The 22408-nt window shown below is 53.0% G+C and overlaps 1 protein-coding gene across 1 annotated transcript in view; it reads left to right on the top strand.

Annotated features, from left to right (window-relative positions):
• The window catches only part of SLC7A1 (solute carrier family 7 member 1), a 66877-nt gene that overhangs the window by 21087 nt on the left and 23382 nt on the right, over positions 1 to 22408 (top strand). Inside the window, exon 2 of the mRNA XM_079902520.1 lies at positions 13484 to 13580. The gene's annotated coding sequence lies outside the window, so the exon portion shown is untranslated. The remainder of the gene's footprint in view (positions 1 to 13483; positions 13581 to 22408) is intronic.

The following is a 22408-nucleotide window of genomic DNA, read 5'->3' as shown; positions in this document are numbered from 1 at the left end:
TATTTTTATTGGTTTGGCCAAAAAGTTCGTCCGGGTTTTCGCATAAGATGACAGACTTTTTGGCCAACCCAGTACTTTTTAAACTGTATGCTTGCGTAGTGCACGGTCAATTACAGGATACCTTCATATAATTAAAAACAGTTGTCATTTAAAGTACCTGCTTAATCTTCAAATCACCTTACATGCTGGTTCTTAGTAAGATCTCTTACAGATTAAGAAACTAGTACTAATCAGTGCTTCCTGTGTGCCAGCTGCTCCTCGGGGCCCTGCACGTGTTAATCGCTTGGCCCTGCCCCAGACCGGGAGGTAACTATGCGGAGGGAGAGGGAGCCCGGGGAAGGTAAGTCACTTGCCCGCCATATTCTGAATCCGGTTGTGTCTGAGACGTTGACCTCGCTCTTCCCTCTCTGCTCTTTGACCTCCACAGCCGGGAGCAGGCAGGGGTCGGGTGGGGAGGCGTAGGGGAGGCAAGACTCACTACCCGGTTTTCAGGTGGTGAGGCCGAAACGGAGCAGTCTTTCCATCAGAAAACCGGGTAGTGACGCGTGCCCGAGCGCACCCAGCTCGGGGGCACTGGGACTTCTGATAAAATGGGATGTAGGAAACGTGTGTCCATCTCGCATGTGCTTGGTTCAACAGATAGTAACTTGAGCCGAGCTTCCAGCCCCCCCCACCCCCGGGTGCCCGGATCCCTGTGGTCTCTTCATGCTGAGGTCAGGGCAGAGGACCTTCAGAAGAGGCACCGCCGGGCACGGTGGCCACTTCATTCTGTGCCATAAGGACATTGTGACCACACCTGCCCAGGGGTTCACGCGCAGGCAGGAGCTACCAGGTGTTTTCACTCCGTGGGCCAGGCCAGGCAGGGCGAGAATGAGGCTGTGAGAGAGCTTCCGCGTTATGTCAGGAAACCTGCCCCCCGGCCTGACCTCTTCTTTCTATTAACCTACTTTGCGTAATGTGACTGGGACATGTCTGTGACATACCAGCTGCTCAGATTTCATTAAATTGAAGATTTTTAAAAAAATGCCTTCTTATAATGCAGTGTGTTGTTATAACGAATCACTAGACTCTGGGCAGTTTTGAGAGTGGGGGGGGGTCTAGGCTGGCCCCGGAGCTGCGCCCTTTAGGGGGAGGAGGGGCCACCAGAGGCTTCAAGGCCCGTCCAGCTGTGCGGCTCTATACTAGAGGCCTTGTCGGTGGGGTGGCCTGGCTGCCCGCGTTCTTGACGGGACATCAGCAGCTGCAGACATCCAGAGCTCACTGCCTGCAAGGCCGCAGCCGTCAGGGCCCCTGCGGGCAGCAGGGCGCTCTCAGACCGGGTCGTGTGAAGTGAGTTTGGTACCTGCTTACAGAGGCGGGGACAGGGCAGGGGTGGTCCGGCGTGTTAGCGCCCTGTCTCGGGTAACCAGGGGGCTGCAGCTGGCGGTGCGGAGGGGTCTTCCATCCCGGGGGGTCTCCTCCCTCACCTGCTGGTGCCGGAGTGATCAGGATGCACACAGGTGAGCCTCAGTGCCTGGTGGAAGGGGTGGAGTGGTGGGGGCTGAGGAGGCGGGCGGGAACAGGTGGAGGAATTGTGTCCTGGCCCTGCTCCCGCCCCCATCTGGTTTGCTGTAGACGAGACTCACTCCTTATAATGACGCTGAAGTGGTTGGACGGAGGCCCATCTTGAAAGCGTTTAACTGATGGCCTCTTGGGTGGAATTCCTTTATCAAAAGCCTGAAGACCTGTGTGCGGTGGATCTGAGTCATTCAGTGGAATTGGTCTTGGGTCGCCTCATTGGCAAAGTAGAGGTGTAATGAGAACGAGCTGAAGAGGGCTGCGTAGCAAATATTTTTGGCTTTTTGGGCTGCACGTGGTCTCTGTCGAATGATCTTCGTCTTCCTCTTCCTCTTTTTTATTTTTTTGTTTTCAACCAACTTAACAGAAACCACTCGAACTCAGGGTCAACACAAAAATGGGCCCAAGTGCCACAGTTCGCCAGCTCGTAGGCCAGAGCGTGCTGGGTGTGCTCTGCGTGCGAGATGATTTCAGGGAGAACGCGAACATTTTTATCGTAATAGCGTGTTAAATTCTAACATCTGTTAGATGCTGACACGCCCGGCGCTCACTACCTGTCAGGCCCTACCCTTCGGGGTCCCCGCAGGAAGCAGACGGCGCTCCCGTGGGATGACGGAGCTGAGTTTCGTATCTGATTTCAGATCTTTTGGTGGTGCTCCATTTATGAGAAGAATACAGGTTTTCTGAAAACATTTTAATTATGAAAAGGTGGATTCCTTTAAGGAACAGTATGACAACAGTATGAGGCACGCACATCCAGCAGAGATGCTTGAGGGTGGTGTGCTGGGAACCTGGTTTGGAATGTTGTAGATCATCTCGTAATTCCTTCCCAGCGCCGGCCTTCCTGTTTCCTACTTCATGTGCAGCGCGTTGGGACCACTTCACACAGATGAAAATGTTCTCAAGAAGCTCCTCGAGAAGAAATTTTGTGTAAGTTTGGTGGAGAAAGCGAGAACAGAGCCATTTTTGACTTCAGTCCCGGCTGATCAATGGCAGGTGTGCGGTGCCCCTCCCGGGGAGCAGGGCCCCCTGAGCGGGAGCCTCTGGGAGGCACCATCCACTCTTTGTCGTTAACGTTTCTCTGCCTGCCTTCGTGTGTAGAATTGCAGCGACACAGCCAGTGGTTAGCCCCAGGAGGACAAACTGAGTCTATCGGAGTACAGAAATTCAGAGGCCCAGGCCTGCAAGTGCTTGCCTGATCCCCTTTGGTAATGGCAGGGCTGCACAGGCAGGCTTCTCGTTCCCGGACCCGGGCTGCTCTCCTGGCCACAGCCAAGGCTCATTTGTCTTCTCAGGCTTCTCCAGAGCCACGGCGCTGTCAACGGCCACATCGTGGGAGGAGAGGGGCAGGCAGACACCTGCCCGCAGGGAGATGTACCCGGGGCCTGTGAACGCCCAGGAGGGTGGCGTGAACTCACCTGCCAGGTGTGCCTTGGCAGACAGAGGTCTGCGGCTGAGCCTTGGGAGCGTTCTGAACGTTCGGGACGGGAAGCGCCCCCCAGAAATCGCCTCCTGTGCACTTTTCCTTGCAGCTTCCCCAGCTGGGCCTGTCTTTCCCTGCCTCACCGGTGATTTATTCGCCCTGTTAGTGCGCCGTGACGGTCTTAGAAAATACTGTGCTGGTGCTAAGAGACTTTGTTAATTTTGTTAATTTTTTCGCTGCCTGATGATCTTTTCTTCTGATTCCCTTTCCTCTGAGGTCCTGGACCGTAGGCACACACAGAGCAAGAGGGATACGCCTCCCCCGGGCCCTGTGTGAGCTGGAAGCTTAAACTAAGTATCATTTAAGCCAACACCTGCTGCAGCCTTCCTCAGTTTTACTATTCTGTGCCCTGTCACCGTGGAAATTTAAGCTGTGTATTGAAACTGGAGCCTGCGTTCAGTGTAACGGGACAAAAGCGGAGGCAGTGCGTGTAGTTAGGGCTTATTAAACAGGAGCTGATTTCACGTTCGTGAAACTCTCAAAGCAGAAAGACTGTTACGCATATTAAATGGCTTGTGCAGATAGAGTGGAGATCGTCTTATCAGCTGCAGCCAGAGCTATAATTATTGATTGGGTGGGGTGGGGAATGGCAGAGTTTTGACTTGAAGCAGAATTAAAATATGGGGGACAAAGTGCTGCTTTCGCAGCTGAACTTGGATAGAAGTTGTAGAGTCTGCCTGGGCACCTTTAACAGAAAAGCCGTTACTGGGCAGTTCCTTGTGGGTTGGGTGCCTCTCGGCTTTTTTTTTTTTTTTTAAAAAAACAGCTTTACTGAATATAATTTAATACCATAAAGTTCATCCATTTGAAGTATAAATTCAGTGGTTTTTATTAGATCCACAGTTAGGCAACCCATTCCCACAATTTTGGAACATTTTCATCACCCACCCACCCGCCCAGGCAACCACTCATCTACTTTCTGTCTCTATTCTGGACATTTCATATACCTGAACTAACACAGTACATGGCCTTTCGTGACATTAGCGTAATGATTTCAAGGTTCAACCACGCTGTAGCATGAATGAGTACTTCATTCCTTTTTATGGCGGAATAATATTCCCTTGTATGGGTAGACTGCATTTTGTTGATGGGCATTTGGGTTGTTTAACCACTTTGGGGCTATTATGAATAATGCTGCAGTGAACATCTGTATGCAAGTGTTTGTATACAAGTTTTTTTACATCTACCTTGGTTATATATCTAGGAGTGGTTGGGTCCTATAGCAGTAACTTCAGATTTTTGAGGAATCCTTTTAGTTTTTTTTTTTTTTTTTTGCAGTACGCGGGCCTCTCACTGTTGTGGCCTCTCCCGTTGCGGAGCACAGGCTCCGGACGCGCAGGCTCAGCGACCATGGCTCACGGGCCCAGCCGCTCCGCGGCATGTGGGATCTTCCCGGACCGGGGCACGAACTTGTGTCCCCTGCATCGACAGGCGGACTCTCAACCACTGCGCCACCGGGGAAGCCCTCTTTTTAGTTTTTGAATGTTACTTTTTTATATATATACACAAATTTATTTTATCTATTTATTTTGGCTGCTTTTGTTCTTTGTTGTGGTGCACGGGCTTCTCACTGCGGTGGCTTCTCTTGTTACAGAGCACGGGCTGTAGGCGCGTGGGCTTCAGTAGTTGTGGCTCGCGGGGTTGGTTGCCCGCGGCATGTGGGATCTTCCCGGACCAGGGCTCGAACCCGTATCCCCTGCATTGGCAGGCATATTCTTAACTACTGCGCCACCAGGGAAGCCCTGTTACTTATTTTTTATTGTACATTTTGAAGTATACACTTCGGTGACATTAAGTCCATTCACCTTGTTGTGTAATCATCACGTTCCTCCTCATAGACTTTGATGACACAATAGACACCATCGCTTGGGCCCCAGGAAGGGAAAGTGGCTTAGACTTGGACTTGGCAAAGTGGTGGGTTAGTAATGAGCCCACTCACTGCCCTCTGAGAGTGAGAACGGGTGAGGGGTCCTTGGCCCCAGACCATAGGGTCTGTCTCTGCATTGATGCTATGGCTTTAAAAATAGAAAGTGTTGGTTAAGAGGGGCAGGAGGGGGTAACTTGATGAGACTGCCCAAGTCTCATCTTAGAGCGGGGCTGCTGTCTGCCTCCTGGGGGGCGCCCACTGGGCGTGGCAGAGGGACATCATCCTCTCCCGGCACACAGGCTTACTTGCCTGGTGATCGACAGATCTGCCTGGGCCCTGGCAGGTGGCTTGAGGGGATCCTGAGCACAACGGGCCGTGGATTATATTTTCTGAGTCTCAGGAGAATGCATCGGTGTGAGGCCAGAATGTGTGTTTCCAGGGAAACCATCGTGGAGCCAGAAGAGATCTTGCAGAAGCTCAGCCTGGACCGTGGGCAGCAGCACCCTGACCTCGGCTCCCTCTGCCGGCCTCCTGGCAGGCTGGGCCCCGCTCTCCTGGGACCGCTGTGCTCCTCCCTGCCCCCCCCGCCCCGTCCTGTCCGATGGGCGCCCGCCTTCCTGCCTTAGCCCGGCCACGCCTCCACCTTGACCACTGCCCCCCTGATGACTCCATCCTGAAATTCCCCTCGGCTTCCTCTCTCTGCTGCTGTTTTGGAGAAAACCCTGCAGTTTTTGTGTTGTATTCATATATTTCCTGAGTAGCTCTTTCACCTTCCCAGCAATAGTAACGTCACTTCCTCACTGGCAAAGACTCTCCTTTATTAAACTCTTTGGGTTAAGTCACTGGCAGACAGAAGCCTCAGATGTCCACATCCAGGGCAGGCGGCATCGTGGACCCCAACCGCTGGTTCGTGAGACAGTTCTTTTAAAATATTGACGCACCACGTAATTAAGGGCTGACAGTCACGGGTCAAACAATTCTTCGCTTAAGTGGGAGGATTTCTTCACATAGCAGCTCCCCTTGGCTGCATGTTATGTTGGTGTCGCCCATTAGCTCTTTGGCAGAGAGATTGCAAAATGCCAGCCAGGGGACTTCCTGGCGGTCCAGTGGTTAAGACTCCATGCTCCCAACGCAGGGGGCGCCGGTTCAATCCCTGGTCGGGGAGCTAAGATTCCGCATGTCACACGGTGAGGCCAAAAAAAAACCCCAAACAAACAAAATGCCAGTCAGGTGCCAGTGCAGTTGGGAAACAGTATGAAATGAAGAGAAAGTATTTCTGAAGTTACGTCACTTACTCACAGAAAGCCTTCAACAATGAATTGATTTTAAGAAGTGCTTGACGTATTTATAGGCATAATCTCAATTTCCAATGATTTTTAAGCAGTTCTGTGAGTTTGACAGTCGTTTCCTCATTGCAGAAGTGGGGAAATTGGGGTTCAGAGTAATCTGCAGAAGCTCATTCAGGTAGTCAGGGGTTGAAAACCAGCTCGTCTTCGGAAAACGATTTCTCCTCATTCCACTGCCTCTGACTGTGCTTGCGAAGTGGGAGGGTCATCTTTGTGTCTAACTAAAGTTTTACTGTAATCACGTGGCCCGTTGTCCTCGGGGACCTACTAGAAGCCTCATGCAGAGTTTCAGTAGCGTGAAAGGTAATTCAGGAGCCTCAGAGTGGTTTTAGGCGCGCTGAGGTTTGAGCCGGGGCTCTGCTTTCGGAAGCTGCTTTTCCGGAAGAGCAGTGGGTTGTGCTCGCTGTGTAAACGTCAGAGCTCGGTCTGGGCGGGACCGAGTAGGCGCCTAGAGCAAACGCCAGCCGCTGCGATCGCTGCTGCCGTCCTTGCGGAGACACCTGACGGCAGATGCCTGCCGGGCCCTCCGTGGCTCCCCCTCCTCTCTCTCCCCATCGCTTTCCTGCCCTGCTCAGTTTTCCCTTTTACAGTCTGCGGCGATCTCTGAGTTAGGTGGCCAGGTGGTCCTGCCCAACTCTTAGAAGGTAAGATTTCGCCTCTCAAATGGTCAGGTGTTAAAAATAGAGGTTGGCTGCTCACTGGCAGGCGGAGCGTTTCTGGGACGGACCGCGCCCCCTCTTTGTGCTCCTCCAGAACCGCAGAGCCTGGGCGTCCTCCCCACTCAGACACTGACACGGTGGAGCCTGACAGCCGCTCGAGGTACTTAACCTGTTGTGAGCCCCGCACCGCACCTGTGAAGCGTTGACGGGACCGCGTGGCGGGTGCCCGGTTCCTTTCTCTCTTGGGGGGCCCCCGCCAGCGGTCCCGTCCCCACGGACTTTTGAGCATGTCCACGTGACGCAGGGTGAACGAGCTCGCGCAGAACTTCAGGGTCCGGTTCACTCTAAAAACCTGGATTAAGAAGCGCAGCTCGTCTTAGTCCTCGGCACGTTTTTTTCATCTTGTACTTTTTCCTTTGTCTGCTTGCCTCTTAGTAATTCTCAGCCCTGGTTTGGGGACATCGAGGGTTTTCCAGCGACGTGGTGACAACGTTTTGCTTTCTTGTGAATACATGTTTAATCGCAGGCATTATTTGTAGGTTTTTTAAGAGTAAAACATTACTTTAAAATATTTCAAAAACCACTTCGCTTATTAAAAACTGCATCTGTGGAGCACTTCACTCACAGCCCTACACAGCGCGGCAGGTTCCCCCCACCTCGGCGCTCTGCACCCTTCTGTTGGTGGGGACTGTGCTGGCGCTGGAGGATGTCCAGCAGCGTCCCTCGCCTCTGCCTGCTACATGCCAGCACCACCCTCCGTCAGCTGCGACGACAAAGCTGTCTTCAGACATGGCCAAGTGGTCCTTGGGGGGCAAAATCACCCCCAGTTGAGAACCGCTGCCCTACAGCCCCCGACTCGGTGCCCCCAGCCCCCTAGGCTCTCTGGATGCCCCCTCCCTCCTTGAGCCTCCCCGGGAGATTTACGCCCGTGGGCAGCATGGCCTCGCCTGGCCTGCTGCAGCACACAGCCGAGGAGGATTCAGTGTCCTTGTCGTGGAGTATCTTGCGTCTCAAAGGAAGGATGATCTATCAAATTGTGGTCTTTTCCTTGGTGCAGAACTGGCGGGAGTAATGTTAATTATTGAAGGGTTGGGAGTGGGATTAATATCTTGCTGTTACTTCTTTGACCACATTTCCTTTACAGTTTGTAACATTTTCCCCCCTAATAAGCATTGTGGAACCACAGGTGGCTATATATATTGTGAGGTCTTTCAAACAGCTTTTATGTTTAAATGTTATTGCTGCCTTAGCGGGTGGACAGAAACTGGTGTTGGTCCCCAGTAAAGGTGGAAACAGGGTGGACAATGGAAATTGCGGGAAGAGGTGATATAGTCACATTCTCAGTGGACGCTGGAATCCATTCTGGGGAACGGATTTAGTAATAGCTGTAAGACCCCCCGTCATCACGAGCCCCCTGTCCTCAGGTGGAAGCCAGCCCTTTCTCACTGACCACCTGTGAACAAGAGCATGGCCTGCCGTCATAGAGCCCTGGGCGGCAGGAGGTGTGGGTCACGGGGAAGGCTGGGGACACAATGTGTAAAAGTACTGTGGTTTCTGGTACCGGCCAGGTCGGCCCCTCGTGAGTGTATTATTTCAGTCTACGACAGTCGGCTCCTTTCTGGATAAATGCCAAATGCAGAGCTTCAGGACTGGAAGGCTCAGGACAGAGGGGATCGCTCCCAGGTTCTGGTGGTCTGGAAGGCCATGTCGGAGTCACCAGCTCTCGGCGCATGGCAGGAGCAGCTGCGTGATGTCAGTTCTTGAAGCAGCCCCGTGGCGCCCGTCCTGCAGGGTCATAACGGAAAGGCGAACAAAGTGTGAGCGTCTCTGAGGACAGTTTTGGATCCTTGGGTGATGCCTGGAGGCCTCTCTCCCCCACTCAGGTTTTGAGTCCATCAGCCCTCTCTTTCCTTGAACAGGAAGGATATTAACTTCTTCGTGGTACTCGTCAGCCTCTGAGTCCATGCTCCCTTTTAACAAACAAAAATCTCGTGCTGAAATTTCAAAACTATTCATACCAAAGAAAAAATTTAATTAAAATATTTGTTTTTTCAAACTACAGATGCCCTCCTTCCAGGCTTCCGACCCCCCATGCATCCCCTTGGGAGGTCCTTGTCTGTTCCAGGGGCTCGAGGCCAGCCAGGGAGCTCTGTTCTTGCCACAGTGCTTGGTTGCAGTCCGAAGACTTAACAGAATTCCCCTAACTGCGTTGAACTCTTCTTGTAGCTTCATTCCTTACAATGACCTTCATATCTGACCTTCTCATGGGCTGGAGCACTCGCTCGTATAATGGGGGGGCTCATCTTATTTCTAATAATTTCATGGAATTGCTTTAGGAGCTCAGAAGCGTGCTACCTCCTGTTGATAGTTCATGCATCCTTATTTTTCGAAGACGTGTTCCTAGTCGCAGAATGTAAATTCTGCCGAGGCAGGATTTTGGTCTAGTTAGTTCACCGCTGCATCTCTGGTTTCTAGAAGTGTATCTGGCACTCAGAGACATTTGTGGCATGAAGAACAATATACAAACTCATTCAAAGGGAAAGCAGCTATTTAAGCCGCCCCAAAGTTGGGCACTGTGTTTAATAAAGCCAAAAACCTGTTTAGTAGTTGCTATCAATGTACTTGATGGGAAGCCCTGATTCCTTTGGGTTTATAAATTATTCAGTGGAAGTACATTGGCTGATGTTTTCGGATTATTTTATGTATGTATTTCCCATCAGTGTGTGGGTGTCGCCTGTTACACAGAGCCACGGGGTGTCATGGTCACACCTGTGCAGTGTCTGTGCCCTTGGAAGCCCGGCAAGGGTGGTGTTGGAATGCTGCTTGCTGTACTTAGGAAAGGAGGGAAATCACATTCTTTAGGTATGAGGTGGTTGTAGCATTCTCACTACCCTGTTTTTAACAAGTGAAATTTCAAATCCAAAGTAGAACAAATCGGTTGAAACATTCTTGGATTAAAGAAAGGCAGTGCTAATGAGTTTTATGACTATGCATTCCAATCCCATTAATCCTGGTGGGGTCAGCCTGGTGTAATGTACGGCAGGCCTTTCTTTAGCACTGAAGTTTGGCATTAACTGCTTTGATACCATGACAGGGAAATGAGCAGAGTGAGGCCCCCTCTCAGGCTGCCTCGTCCTGCCTGAGGAAGCAGGAGGGCAGCTCTGCTGACGGGGCCTGTGTCAGCTTGGCTGGGTCCACGCCGTACAGCATCCCTAAAGCAGTGGTCCTCAAGCTGTTTGATCTCAGGACCCTTTTCACTCTCAAAGATTATTGAGGGGCTTCCCTGGTGGCGCAGTGGTTGAGAGTCCGCCTGCCAGTGCAGGGGACGAGGGTTCGAGCCCTGGTCCGGCAAGATCCCACATGCCGCGGGACAACGAAGCCTGCGCTCTAGAGCCCGCGAGCCACAACTGCTGAGCCCACGTGCGACAAGTACTGAAGCCCGGGCACCTAGAGCCCCTGCTCCGCAGCAAGAGAAGCCACCGCAATGAGAAGCCTGCGCACCACAGCGAAGAGTAGCCCCCGCTCGCCGCAGCTAGAGAAAGCCCGCGCGCAGCAACGGAGACCCAACGCAGCCAAAAATAAAATAAATAAATAAGTGTAAATAAGTAAGTAAATAAATAAATAAATAAAATTTTTAAAAACATCGTTGAGAACTTTCGCTTATGTGGGTTGTAGGTATCATGTTACAAATTAAAATTCAGAACAACTTAAAATATTTATGTATTAGTCCTGCAAAAAGTAACAATAACAATAAACGATTTTACATTAACAAGTAACATTTGTTATGGAAAACATTTTTATGGAAAACTAGTTTCCAAAACAAAAAAAGTTTAATAAGAGTGGTGTTGTTTTCCATGTTTACAAATCTCTTTAATGTTCGGCTTGACAGAAGGCCACTTGGTTCTTACGTCTGATTATACCTCATTCAGTTTTGATGTGTTGTTTTAGTTGAAATACAGAAAGAAAATGTGGCCGCAGATCTGTACTTGGAAGCGGAAGCGGACTTTAGTAGCCTTTTCAGGTGATTGTGGAGAGTTTTTGGTACCGCACAGAAGCTCGACAGGTGGTAGCTGGTACCCCGTGGAGTCTGAAACCATGTCCGTGAGCTTTTTGTACTCTGAAATGGGTCTGTTTTGTACTTGATCAATCTTTTACCCATCTGTGATTCTGTTTCGGTGGATGTGCCTGTTTCACTGAATGATCCAGATGTAAGCGTTGACAGACTTCATCGTATATGTTTACTAGAAACACATCTGTTAACATCACCACCGAAGTCTTCAGAAAACTCTAAGTTTGGGGAAGCTGTCGACTGAGATCTTGGTGACAGGTACCGGTTTTCCACAGTTCTAGGATTCTTGCTTGAAAGCTCAAATTCTCTCCTTGGCAACAAGCATCGCCAGTTGTTTTCCTTCCGGATTCTGTTCCGTTCATTCCGGGGCTTTCTTCCTAAAATACAGATCCTATCATGGTTCTCGGCAGCTGGACTCGATGACTTGGCCCCAGCCCCTGGCACTTTGACAGTTTCCAGCCTTGTTTCAAGCCTCTATGTTAAAAAAAAAAAAGGCTTTAAAACAACGCACATTTACTGGGTTGGTCAAAAAGTTCGTTCGGGATGTTCCGTAACACCTTACTTTTTGGCCAACCTAATATTAGTCTTCAGTTCTGCAGGTCAGAAGTCCAGAATAGGTCTCACTGGGCTCACGTCCAGGTGTTGGGAGGGTGTGTTCCTTTCTTAGGGCTCTCGAGAGAATCCAGTTCCTTGCCTTTGTGGGCTTCTGGAGGCTGCCCGCCCCCTCCCCGATCCTTCAGGGACCCTGGGGATTACATATCAGACCCACCCCGGGAACGTCTCGTCCAAGGTCAGCTGATGAGCACCTTCGTTCCTTCTGCAACCTCCCTGTCACGTAACCTGACGTAGTCACAAGTTCCCAGAGGTAGGATTTGGACATTTTGGGGTTGGGCGGCATTGTTCTGGCTGTCATATTCTAGCCTCTCCGTTTTTGTGTTCCGTTCCCACTCTCTGCGTGTAGGTTGGGTAACCTCGTCCTCTGCAAAGCCCCAGATTGCAGAGACCTGTCCTGAGGTCTTCAGGTGGAGCGACCACTTTCTCTTCTGCCAAGACAGAGACTCGCGTGTGAGACAGCTCCCCCTTTGTGCCCAGCTCCCAGGAAGGATCTGTGTGTCCGTCTCCCCCTGGGCTGTGAACCTGGGCCTTAACTCATCTTCGTTTCTCTCACTGCCCTTGTGGTACTTGGCCCATGACAAACAAATGCCAGTATGTTGTTGGTTTTGGACGTTTGATCGTGGGCTGTGTTTTAGAGGCTACTGAATATTCGGTTTCTAACAAGTGACGTTACAGTTATGTGGGTGAGTTTCATCCTTGGGAGTTACCAAAGTACTTAGAGGTCAAGTGTCATGTTAGCTATTACAGCTCAGTATCAAATGGTTCGTGAGAAAAGTGTATATTTACATAACGATAGAGCAGATGTGGCAAAATGTTAAATATTGGCAAATGTAGATGAAAAGTGTGTAAATATGTGCGTTAACTTTCATGTAGGTTTGGACATTATCAAAGTGGGAAGTGGCAAAGACTGAAACATTAGCACAGAATGAATATACAGAAGGTGTTGGTGGGGTGGAACGGTTGGCTGCAGCCGCTGGAAACCTGCTTTGCTGCGTTGAAGTGATGCAGCTTGAGCTGTTGATGAGCATCTTCACGTGAGCTTTCGGCTCAGCAATAATCCGCACCTGGGTTCACATCGGTGCAGAGTCATATGCAGGAAGCTTGGCTAAAGCACGCCAGCTCCTGGGTGGGTGAGCGCGTGAGCCTGTGTAGAGTAGGAACCCCGCAGTTGGGAAAACAGAGGACTTTATATGCCACTCGTCCAGGAGGTTCTTCCTGGATGCCCCTGTAAGGAGTGACCGTCACCGCATTCATTCCTTCTGGGACTGCAGGCCGCTCCCCCGGCACGTGGTGACAGAGCACGCCCTGCGTCAGAGCAGCGTGTGGCCCACCTGAAGTCACGGGCAGGTGGCTGCCCAGGGCCCGCGAGGGTGGTGCACTAGTGCCGTGTGCTCTGCGCTGGTGCCCTGACACTGCAAGCGCCGGCAAGGACAGGAGAGCGGCCGGTCACACCGACTGCGTTCCCTGGAGGACGCAGCTGAGGCTTTCTGCCCCTGCTGACCTCAGTTCTCAGTGCCAGCGTCAGGAGAGCGCTCGCTCCCCGGGCTGGCCCCTCGCAGGGCCGCAGAGCGCGCACAGCTCCACCTCTGTGTCCTGGGTGTGTGGGCGTAGCCTGTCTGGAAGATGCTTTGCTGTCGTCCTTACTTAGATATGACCCCACGTTTGTAGCGGTGGCGGGGTAGAACCTCTGGTTTGGAGGCCGTCTGGTCTGGTTTCCCATCTTCTCCCCAGCGGTGCTCCCCGCGTGCTGCTCTGTCCACGTGGTGGGACCTCGTCTGCCTTCCGGATGCTGAGCTAAACAGAATCTTTCCTCCCTGCGATGGCCGCAGGCTTGGAGGTTCTGGGGTCAAAACAGATGGAGTCTAACGTCTCTTCCTTGCCTCCCAGGAGCCTGCAGCCCCGTCGCGTCGCTCCTGAGACGTCTTCGCTCCAGGACCCAGGGATCCTCGGGTGACAAGGTGACAGTCCTCACGCCATAGTCCAGGTACGGTCTGCCTGTCAGCACCCCGGCAGGGGAGTCTGCTCTTTTTTGCTGGACTGTTACTCATTTAGGGCTTTCGCTGGCCGCTGGCTTTTTAAGTTAACTGATAACTAAGCCCTAAGTTGTCTTTTTTTTTTTTAAATTAATTTATTTATTCATTTTTGACTGTGTTGGGTCTTCGTTTCTGTGCGAGGGCTTTCTCTAGTTGTGGCAAGCGGGGGCCACTCTTCATTGCGGTGCGCGGGCCTCTCACTATCTCGGCCTCTCTTGTTGTGGAGCACAGGCTCCAGACGCGCAGGCTCAGTAGTTGCGGCTCACGGGCCCAGTTGCTCCGCGGCATGTGGGATCTTCCCGGACCAGGGCTCGAACCCGTGTCCCCTGCATTGGCAGGCAGACTCTCAACCACTGCGCCACCAGGGAAGCCCCCCTAAGTTGTCTTTTTAATGTCTCACTGCCGCGCCCATCCAGCTCTTCCGTCCCATTGACTCACCAGGAAAGGTTTGTCTTTTCACTCTAATGGGTTCTTGAATTCTTACCTGCACTTCTGCTTCGTACAGACCTCTTAACATCCTGCGACAGCAAGGCGTTCGGTGCAGGGCTCCGTGGGGAGAGGGTGTCCCCTCACTCCGGGCACCGCCTGGTCTGCAGCCCTTGGAGGGACTGTGCCCCGTGGGCGGCCACAGAGCCTCGGCCGTGATGCATCTGCTCTGTGTCTGCCTTTGACTCTGGGAGACTTTGTGGTTTCTCAAGGTCAAGGGCCAGCTCCACTTTCCATTCTGCTCCCAAGCTTCTTGTCTTGCTCCTGTGCCTCTCACTCCTCTGCTTGTCACTCTTGTCCTTAAGAATTCTCCCGTAGCTCATTCTTGGGTTTAGGGGCTATAACGACCCGCTGTAGGTCGGTGTATTTCGGGCTGGTCCTTGCAGCCCTGGAGTCCTGGGCAGGGGCGGGGCACAGGAGCAGGCATGGAGGGCGGGGAAGGTCAAGGCCAGCAGGGGGGCTGCTCACCCCTTGTCCCTTTACATAAGAGCGGGTCCCCCTTCCCCTGATGCTTGTATTTGGGTTTAGCGTAGGGTGTAGTTTGGGGAAAGGATTCTACTAGAAAATGCTGGAAAGCTGTTGCTCTGCTTAGGTTTTGGTTAAGAAAACAGGTTCGCTGAGTGTGGAGACGGTCATTTTCGTCACTGTTTCATTTATCACAAGGGGTTTTCAGCTCTGCACCTGACTCCCCCGCCGCCCTGCGATCTTCCAGTCGTTTGGGGCCGTTCATGTTGTTCCTTCCGAGTGTGGAGCCGTGCTAAGAGCGCACACGCGATCAGGATCTGCAGCCCTCTGAGTCCTTCATCAGGCGGCTTGGCGGACGTGTTGCCGGGACCTTTGCCTCACGGAGGCGCCTCGCAGGGACGGGCGGGGCTCCCCAGCTCCTCCTTCCCGAGAGGTCCACGCTCTGAGTGAGCACCTTGTTTACGAGGCTGTTGCAGCTTGTAAATGTCAGAAGCAAAGGTTCCCGGGCGCGCTTCCCCGAAGAGTCAGGTTAGATCCGTGCAGCAGGGAAGGGGGAGCGCGGCCCATCGTGAGCCTTGAGTAGCCTGGTCTCCTCCTCCTTTTCAGCACCTGTTTAGTAGAAGTGCTTAAGTGAGAGTTGTTGACGCTGCATCTCCTCCTCTCTGCTGCTCAGCCTCTCCTAGAGCCCCTTCCTCTGTTACCTGGTACCCAGGCTGCGGGGAGTGTTCACGTTTGAGTGAAGAGCCTCAGGTTGCTGGCTTCTCGGGTCGGCAGGGCCGTGATGAGGTGTCTGGGGAAGCCCTGGATGGTTCCTAGTGCTTGGGCAGATCCTGAACCGTGTCTAAATCAGGGGACTTCACAGCCCACCGGCCACACCGTGACGGCGCCCTTCCTGAGTGAAGAGGCCAGGTGCCAGCTGGTGGCGGAGGTGACGTGTCTCCGGAGGGCTCGGGTCTCTGCCGCCTGTTTGTGCTCTTTGGTTTGTTGTATTGTCTTCTCCTGCCGGGAGAGCAGGGAACTTTGTTCTTTCCCTATAGCACAGGGAAGGGAGAGGCATATAGTAGGTGTCCGTCAGATAAATACTTGTTGGATGGATGGATGGCTAATTTGGCCTTTTTTCCAGGCTGCAAGCACCCTGAGAGCAGGGACAGCATAGTGCTTATCTTTGTAGCTCCTGCAAGTCCTAAAAGAGGGGCACAGGGTAGAAACACCATTTTTTAAAAGTGAAAATAATAGCTATTTAATGTACACCATTCTTGCAGAAAGAGGAAATTCCTTTCAAATCATTCCGCCTTAACCAAGAAACAATAGTTTCAGGTGAATTAAAGGTTAACTCCATCACTGAAGCAGAGAAAGTTAAAGAAACGTTGGGCTCTGGTCTTTGGGTCCTTGAAGGTTTAAAGAGAAAGTGAATGCAGACTCACGTGTTACCTCATGGCCATCTGGACCATGGATTAGTCAGCTGTCACCGCACACACCGCAGACTTAGGGGCCTAAGACATCTGTCTTCTCGTGGTTCATCTGGTCGGGAGTCAGAGCGTGGCTTAGCTAGCGAGGTGCCTGGAGCACCGCGAAGCTGCAGTCGGGCTGTGGACCAGGACCTGGTTCTCAGCTGAAGGCTCAGCTGGGGATGGGATCTGTGTCCGGGCTTCCTTGGGTTGTTGGCCAAATCCACGTCCTCGTGGTTTTGGGACTTAGGGCCCCAGTCTCTCGCTGGCTGACTTGGAGGCCTCATTGACTGCCGCTTGGGTTTTCCCAATGTGGCCACTCACTTCCTCAAGCTGGTAAGACAGAGCCTTAAATAGTGTCACATAATTGGGGGGTGACATCCCTCCCCTTTGCCAGGTTCTGCTGGGAGAGGCAAGCCCCAGCTCCCACCCCACTCCCACTCCCACCAGGGGGAGCGGGTCACGGGCCACCTTAGACACCGTCCACCGCAGATCACCTTTCCTTGCCCCGAGAGGAGGGAGTAAATGTGCTCCCACCCGATATTCATTTTGGTGAAAAATTGTTTTGCTCCTTTCTTTTTTCCACAATGACCCATGACTTTACATCTATTAAAGGATCACAACTTCTGCAGGATCCATTTATCCTCCCAACCCACGTCGGTGTCCTCGTGCCCTCACTGGCCCCGCTGGGCAGTGGGCAGCTCCAGAGAGCTCGGATGCACTTCAGGAACGTTTCGGGTTAAGCTGCCTTTTGTGAGCTGCTTTGAGCCCAGTGGTGGCTTTGTCCCATTTTTGTGTAGGAAAATGTGACCCTGAGTCTCAGGTGACTGATGCGGCTGTGAACTTCTAGGAAGAAGGCAGGCGCCCTCTTCGTGGGGCTTTCTGTGCAGTGGGGCATGTAGAGAGCACTACTTGGGGCATAAGTTGCAACTTCTATTTTCAGCCTTTAAGACTTCCTTAAAGACGATAGGAGAAGTCTGTGCTGTGTTTCCTCGTTCTCTGATGATGTGGGTTCTAAGTGTCACTAAGTGGGACCAGAGAAGGGAGAATTTCAGGTCACTGCAGTCCGGATATTGAACATTGGCTTATGGCGAGGCCCTGGGGTCACATTCGGGTGACATTCTGGGGGGACAGCCTGTCCTTAAGGTTATTGCACTGGAGCGTCCATTACAGCAGAGCTGGGGGCTCTGCCTGTGACGTATGGTGTACACACGGTCCATCCGACGTGCAGGAAAACAGCCGCTTCACACTCAGCACCACCGGCCAGCTCTGGTCTCGTGTCCAGCGCTCTGGGCTGCTCTCTCCGTCTCGGGCTCAGCCTTATCCTCTGGTCCACTCTCTCCTGGCCCTTGATAACTCGGTCCTGCATTCCCGTATTCACAGGCCCTCGTGCAACTGGCCCTTTGCTTCCGATGCCTCACAGTGACTTGGGCTAAACGGCATCACGTTCTCTGTAACGGAGGCGTTCTGTTACCACCCACTGGACGTGTCCTCTAGGTGTGTGACGTGAGAGAAAACCTTGTGGCAGGAAAACAGGTGAGGTGGCGAGCCACGAGGGAGGCCGTGGTGTTTCTTTCAAATCGTAAATGCTTTTCTCTTGGGGGTGAGTGTCTGAAGTTTTGGCCACCAGTGAAAGTAGGTTGCCAGTACGCCAGCAAGACCCATCATAAAACATGCATTTCCTACTAGGGTTATTCCTGCAGGGCGCACCCCACCCCGCTCAGATAATCCCCATGGTAACCAGGGCGTGGGTGCTGGGAATAGTTCAGGGCTCTTCGGGGAGAAAGCAGGGACGGGGAACAAATGCTGGTACATATGAGAGAATATAGCGTTTGCTTGCGCAAGGGGCTTCGTTAGTTGGATTAAAATACCTGCTCAAAGGTAACATATCGATTTGCTACCCAGGTACAGAAGGCCGCTACCCTCTAGTCTGTCCTGCACAAGACCGGATTAATCCTCCCGGTGTATGTTGTTGATGCCCTTCCTCTGCATCTCGAGTGTGAATCCCTCAGCTGCCCACCCATGACTTTCCTAGGTGCACGGCCCTGGCCGGTCCAGCTCCCCACACCCTGGCCCAGCCTCACCTGTGCAGTCTGGCCAGGGTCACCTGCGGCGCAGTGGGCCTGAGCTTCGTCTCCCAGGCAGGTCAGGGTGTGACCTGCTGAAAGGTGGGAGGTGAACCTTAAAATTCACGTATGTCCCGCACAGTGCACAGCACAGAAACACGGATCTACAAGTTTCTCTCTCCCAGCTTTGGAATAACCTATGAACCACTTCGTTTTTCCTAAACCTGTGCTGGTTTCTGGTGAGGACGAAATGACCTCGTGTGTGTCTGGCGAAGAGCTGGTGTGTGTAGAGCAGTGCTGGTTTCCAGTGGACCCCAGCTCCCCAAGAGTCTCTTCTCCAGCTCAGTTTTGGGAAACTGTCCCTGATTTTTCACACCTTCTTTACTTTTGAACCAGTGCATTTTCTGGAAATGCCGAGTTTTTTCAGAGTTGCTTGTGACGGTGGGAAGACTGGGGGAAGGGAGGACATTACAGGCATTTGGGGATTAAGGTAGGCGCAGGCTTACGGGTAAATCGGTGCACTGCCTGGGTGTGTTAGGGTTTGTTGAGTGAGTAACTGAGTACATGGAAGAATAACGGTCTGACTGTGCAGCGGAATTAGATCAGCCTGGCAGGAACCCCCTGCCTGCTCTGGTTCCAGATGCCACGTGTCCTGGGGCATTTTGAAAGAGGACGTTTCTAGAAGGAGCCACTGAAAACTAATTGACCTTTCAGGATGCCTCAGAGGCCTAGAGAATTGAAGAGGCAATGTTCTGAGAGTTAGTCTGAGTCCTGTCTTAGGGGAAATGTATTTCAGACATTTCTTTTCCATTTGAGATTGGAGAGCCAGTTCGGTAACGGTCGTCAAGGCCCAGGTGAAGTGCTCACAGTTCACAGGCGCACGACCTGATGAAGCTCAGGGCCGGGCCCCTGTGGACCCTGCGCTGGAGGGCCGAGGCGCCGAGTCTCCCCCTGGACCCTCCCCCCAGAGTTTGTACGTCGCTCGGTTTCACGTCGCTGTGAACCAGTGAGAGAACTTTGTTTTCTTTACATCCTGGAGAATAAGTCTGGCTAAGGCATGTGTCAGAGGAGCTCGGAGCTCCTGACGGAACACGCATTTCTGTTGTAACGTGTTTCTGCACACAACACCGGGCATGTGTCCTGATAAAGCGTGGCCTCCCTAGTGATGGAAATGCCGTCCAGAGACATAAAGACTCTCTAATCACACACATCCTGCTGGCTTGAGGAGGAAACGTTTCCAGATTGTGTCTGGTTTTCATGAAGAAGGACTTGCTGGATCTTCCGCCGGCGGCTCGGCTCTTGTCATTCTTGGATTCGGGTAAACAGTGTTGGAAAGGTTGTGTGGTTAGGTAGGCAGCGTTCACAGCGTCTGGCGAGGTGTCAGTTCATGACTGCCTTGTGGCGGGAACGCAGAGCTGCCGGGGAGTGTGTGCCCCCTGCTTCTGTGAGGCAGAGGCGACGGGCAGGTGCTGAGACTGAAAAGGGAAGGAGCAGTGCTGGCTCGGCACTGGAGGGATTTTCCTCTCAGCATGCTTATCGTTACCTCATTTAGTCCTCGTGAGCTCCTGCACGGGCAGGGCCGCAGGGCCACCCCATCTTTCAGATGTGGAAACTGAGGCCCCAGCCACGCGGACTAGTTTAACACAAGGAACCTGAGCCTCACGAAAGCCCTGGGCAGAGGGGACAGAGACTCCAGCTGTCCCCCCAGTGGAGCGGGGTGGGCTGGGGGTGGGACACCCCCCATGATGGGAGGGGCCGTCCGGAACTATTTCAAGGCTTCATAGACCAGACTACGTCGCTTGGGTTAGATTTTAACCCAGCTAGCATCTTCTTGCCTGTGTGTTCATTTAGAGAAACAGAACCGAGCTCCTTGGTGAATCACACCCTTAAATATCCAGCTAATAAGATCTCCTTCGATGGACAGACCCTCGTTAGTCGTTGATGGTCACGCCGAGTGTATGACCTAAGATGAAGGACGGAAAGACAGCCCGTGTCCTGTTAGTTTCCTGAATTTAAGTCAGCGATAGGACTGCGTGTGTGCTGTGGGCACTCGACGTGTTAACGGTCCCGTAAGCACTGCTGAGGGGGATGGAGGGTGACTAGATGGGGCCCTGCAGTGCGACGTGTGGATGCCCAGCCCCACGATGGGGGACCGCTCCCCCTGGCCATTAGCTGTGCCATCTGTCCCCCCTTCTTTCTTTCTTTCTTTTTTTTTTTTTTCGGTACGCGGGCCCCTCACTGTTGTGGCCTCTCCCGTTGCGGAGCACAGGCTCCGGACGCGCAGGCTCAGCGGCCACGGCTCACGGGCCCAGCCGCTCCGTGGCATGTGGGATCTTCCCGGACCGGGGCACGAACCCGTATCCCCTGCATCGGCAGACGGCCTCTCAACCACTGCGCCACCAGGGAAGCCCCCCCCCTTCTTTCTTACACAGCCTCTCTCCCCCCAAGCACACCCCCAGGACCCAGGAGATCGTAATTCAGAGGACAGCTCAAAGCTCTGGAGGCAGTAAGATGTGGGTCTGAGCCCCGACTCCATCTTTGATTGGCTTGCTTGCCCTCCACCAGGTGACCTGGGAGAACTTCACAGAAGTCACTTGATCTGTGCTGGGCCGGCATCGTTAGTTTAAAAACTGTCCCCACGGGACTCTGATGGGCGGCCAGGGTTGGGAATGACTGAGTTCTAGTCTGCCTGGGTCCCCCTATTTCCAGAATGCAAAGTATTGCCTGCTGGATATGGTGATGTGAGAATTAAATAAGGTCATTTATGTAAAGGAGCTTCCCTTTGGCTGGTGCCCCCACGTGTTAGCTGTTGCTGTTGTTTTTCGCTTTAGGAAGTAACGCATCTCACTGCCATAGATGACATGGCAAGTATAGAAAAGATCCGGAAGGTAGTCTCAGTTAATATCTTGGTATTTACACCCCACCTCCACTTATCCTCATCGGGATCATACCATGTAGTTTTTAATTTGACGTTTTCCCACGGTACGAGAACTACTGAAGACACTCACTGTCTGCACCCCGTCTGGTAGCGGATTCGCACCTGGACGATCTCGCTCTAGGCCCCGAGCTGGTGCCGCATCCTTGCTCCCAGCCTGGGATTGTCTGCTTGGGCCTCTGCAAGGCGTGATCGCGGGAGATGGGACTGCTTCGGCCCCCGGGCCACACGGGGTTCCCTGCCCCTCAGTGGCTTGGTGCCTGGCCCACAGGGGGCGCTGTGCCCATGGTCAGCGGTTCCAGTTCCCTGTGGCATCCCTGCATTGGAATCTGCCCCTGGAAGCTGCTCTGCGGGGTGGGTGCGTGCCTGAGCTGGACCCCAGGGCCGCCCTCCTGGGCCTGGTGGCTGGGAGTTAGGACTGAGGTGCAGAACATACCTGCCGTAGTTTACGGGACCCCAGAGGCCTCTGGCGCGTCCTGCAGTTCGTTCTGTTGAATCGGTAGGAAGGGTCAGCCCGGGGACAGGGGTCCTGGGGGTTGGCTTTCTGAAGGCCGAGGATGGCGGGCCTTGTGCTCCCCATGCCGGTGGAGACCATATTACCTATTGGTTGTGGATTTCAGCCAAGCACAAAGTGTCTTCACTGGAAGCAGAGACAGGCCCAGGCGCCTTGCGGGCTTTAGGCCTCCGTCCTCGCTGGGTGGAGTGGACCTGTTCTTCCCCGTGGAGGTGGTGGTCTTTGAGACGGACCGTTAAGCCTGGTCCCACACCCCTCTTCAGGAGCCCCATCACCGCTCGGCCCGGCCCTGACGCTCTGCTTCCTGGGCTGGGACCGGGTTTGTGCTTGTCCCTAAACCTGGCCGTGTCAGCACAGGGCATCTTAACAGCTGTGAGATCTGCGAATTTTGGAGGAATTCAGTTTTATCCTCAGCATGGCCGTGCTGCCTGGGGTCAGACAAGTGTAGATCTTGAGGGACTTTAAGAGAGACTCCGGGTCCTGGAGGCAGACAGGCTCCTGCTGCCCATTGAGGACGTGGGGTGTGAGCCGGCCGGCCCCTGTCACCCACCGCAGCAGACCTTCCCCGCTGTGTTGTCCCCTCCCCCCATCCCCCCTGTGCTTTTCGTTCCCTTCTGTTGTTTCCTTCCCTCCTTCCACGTGCCCACACGTTGGGTCTCCATCAGCATTGGCTGGTCCCCTCCACGCCACAGGTTTTTTTTTAACTTTAAGCTCTTGCACCTGGTCCTCCTGACATCTGGGGGCTGTGAATCTGGCTTGGAGAAGAACTTCCTTCAACTCAGATTTTGTTCCTTGCTGTGAGTCTCCGTCCCCACGATGGCCCACGTCCCGAAACGCTCTTTTTTTGGACCCCCGGACCACATCT

Source organism: Stenella coeruleoalba, assembly GCF_951394435.1.
Source record: "Stenella coeruleoalba genome assembly, chromosome: 18".
NCBI classification, from domain to species: domain Eukaryota; kingdom Metazoa; phylum Chordata; class Mammalia; order Artiodactyla; family Delphinidae; genus Stenella; species Stenella coeruleoalba.
Note: the sequence above shows the minus strand (reverse complement) of the source record. Positions and strands in the feature narration are given on the sequence as shown.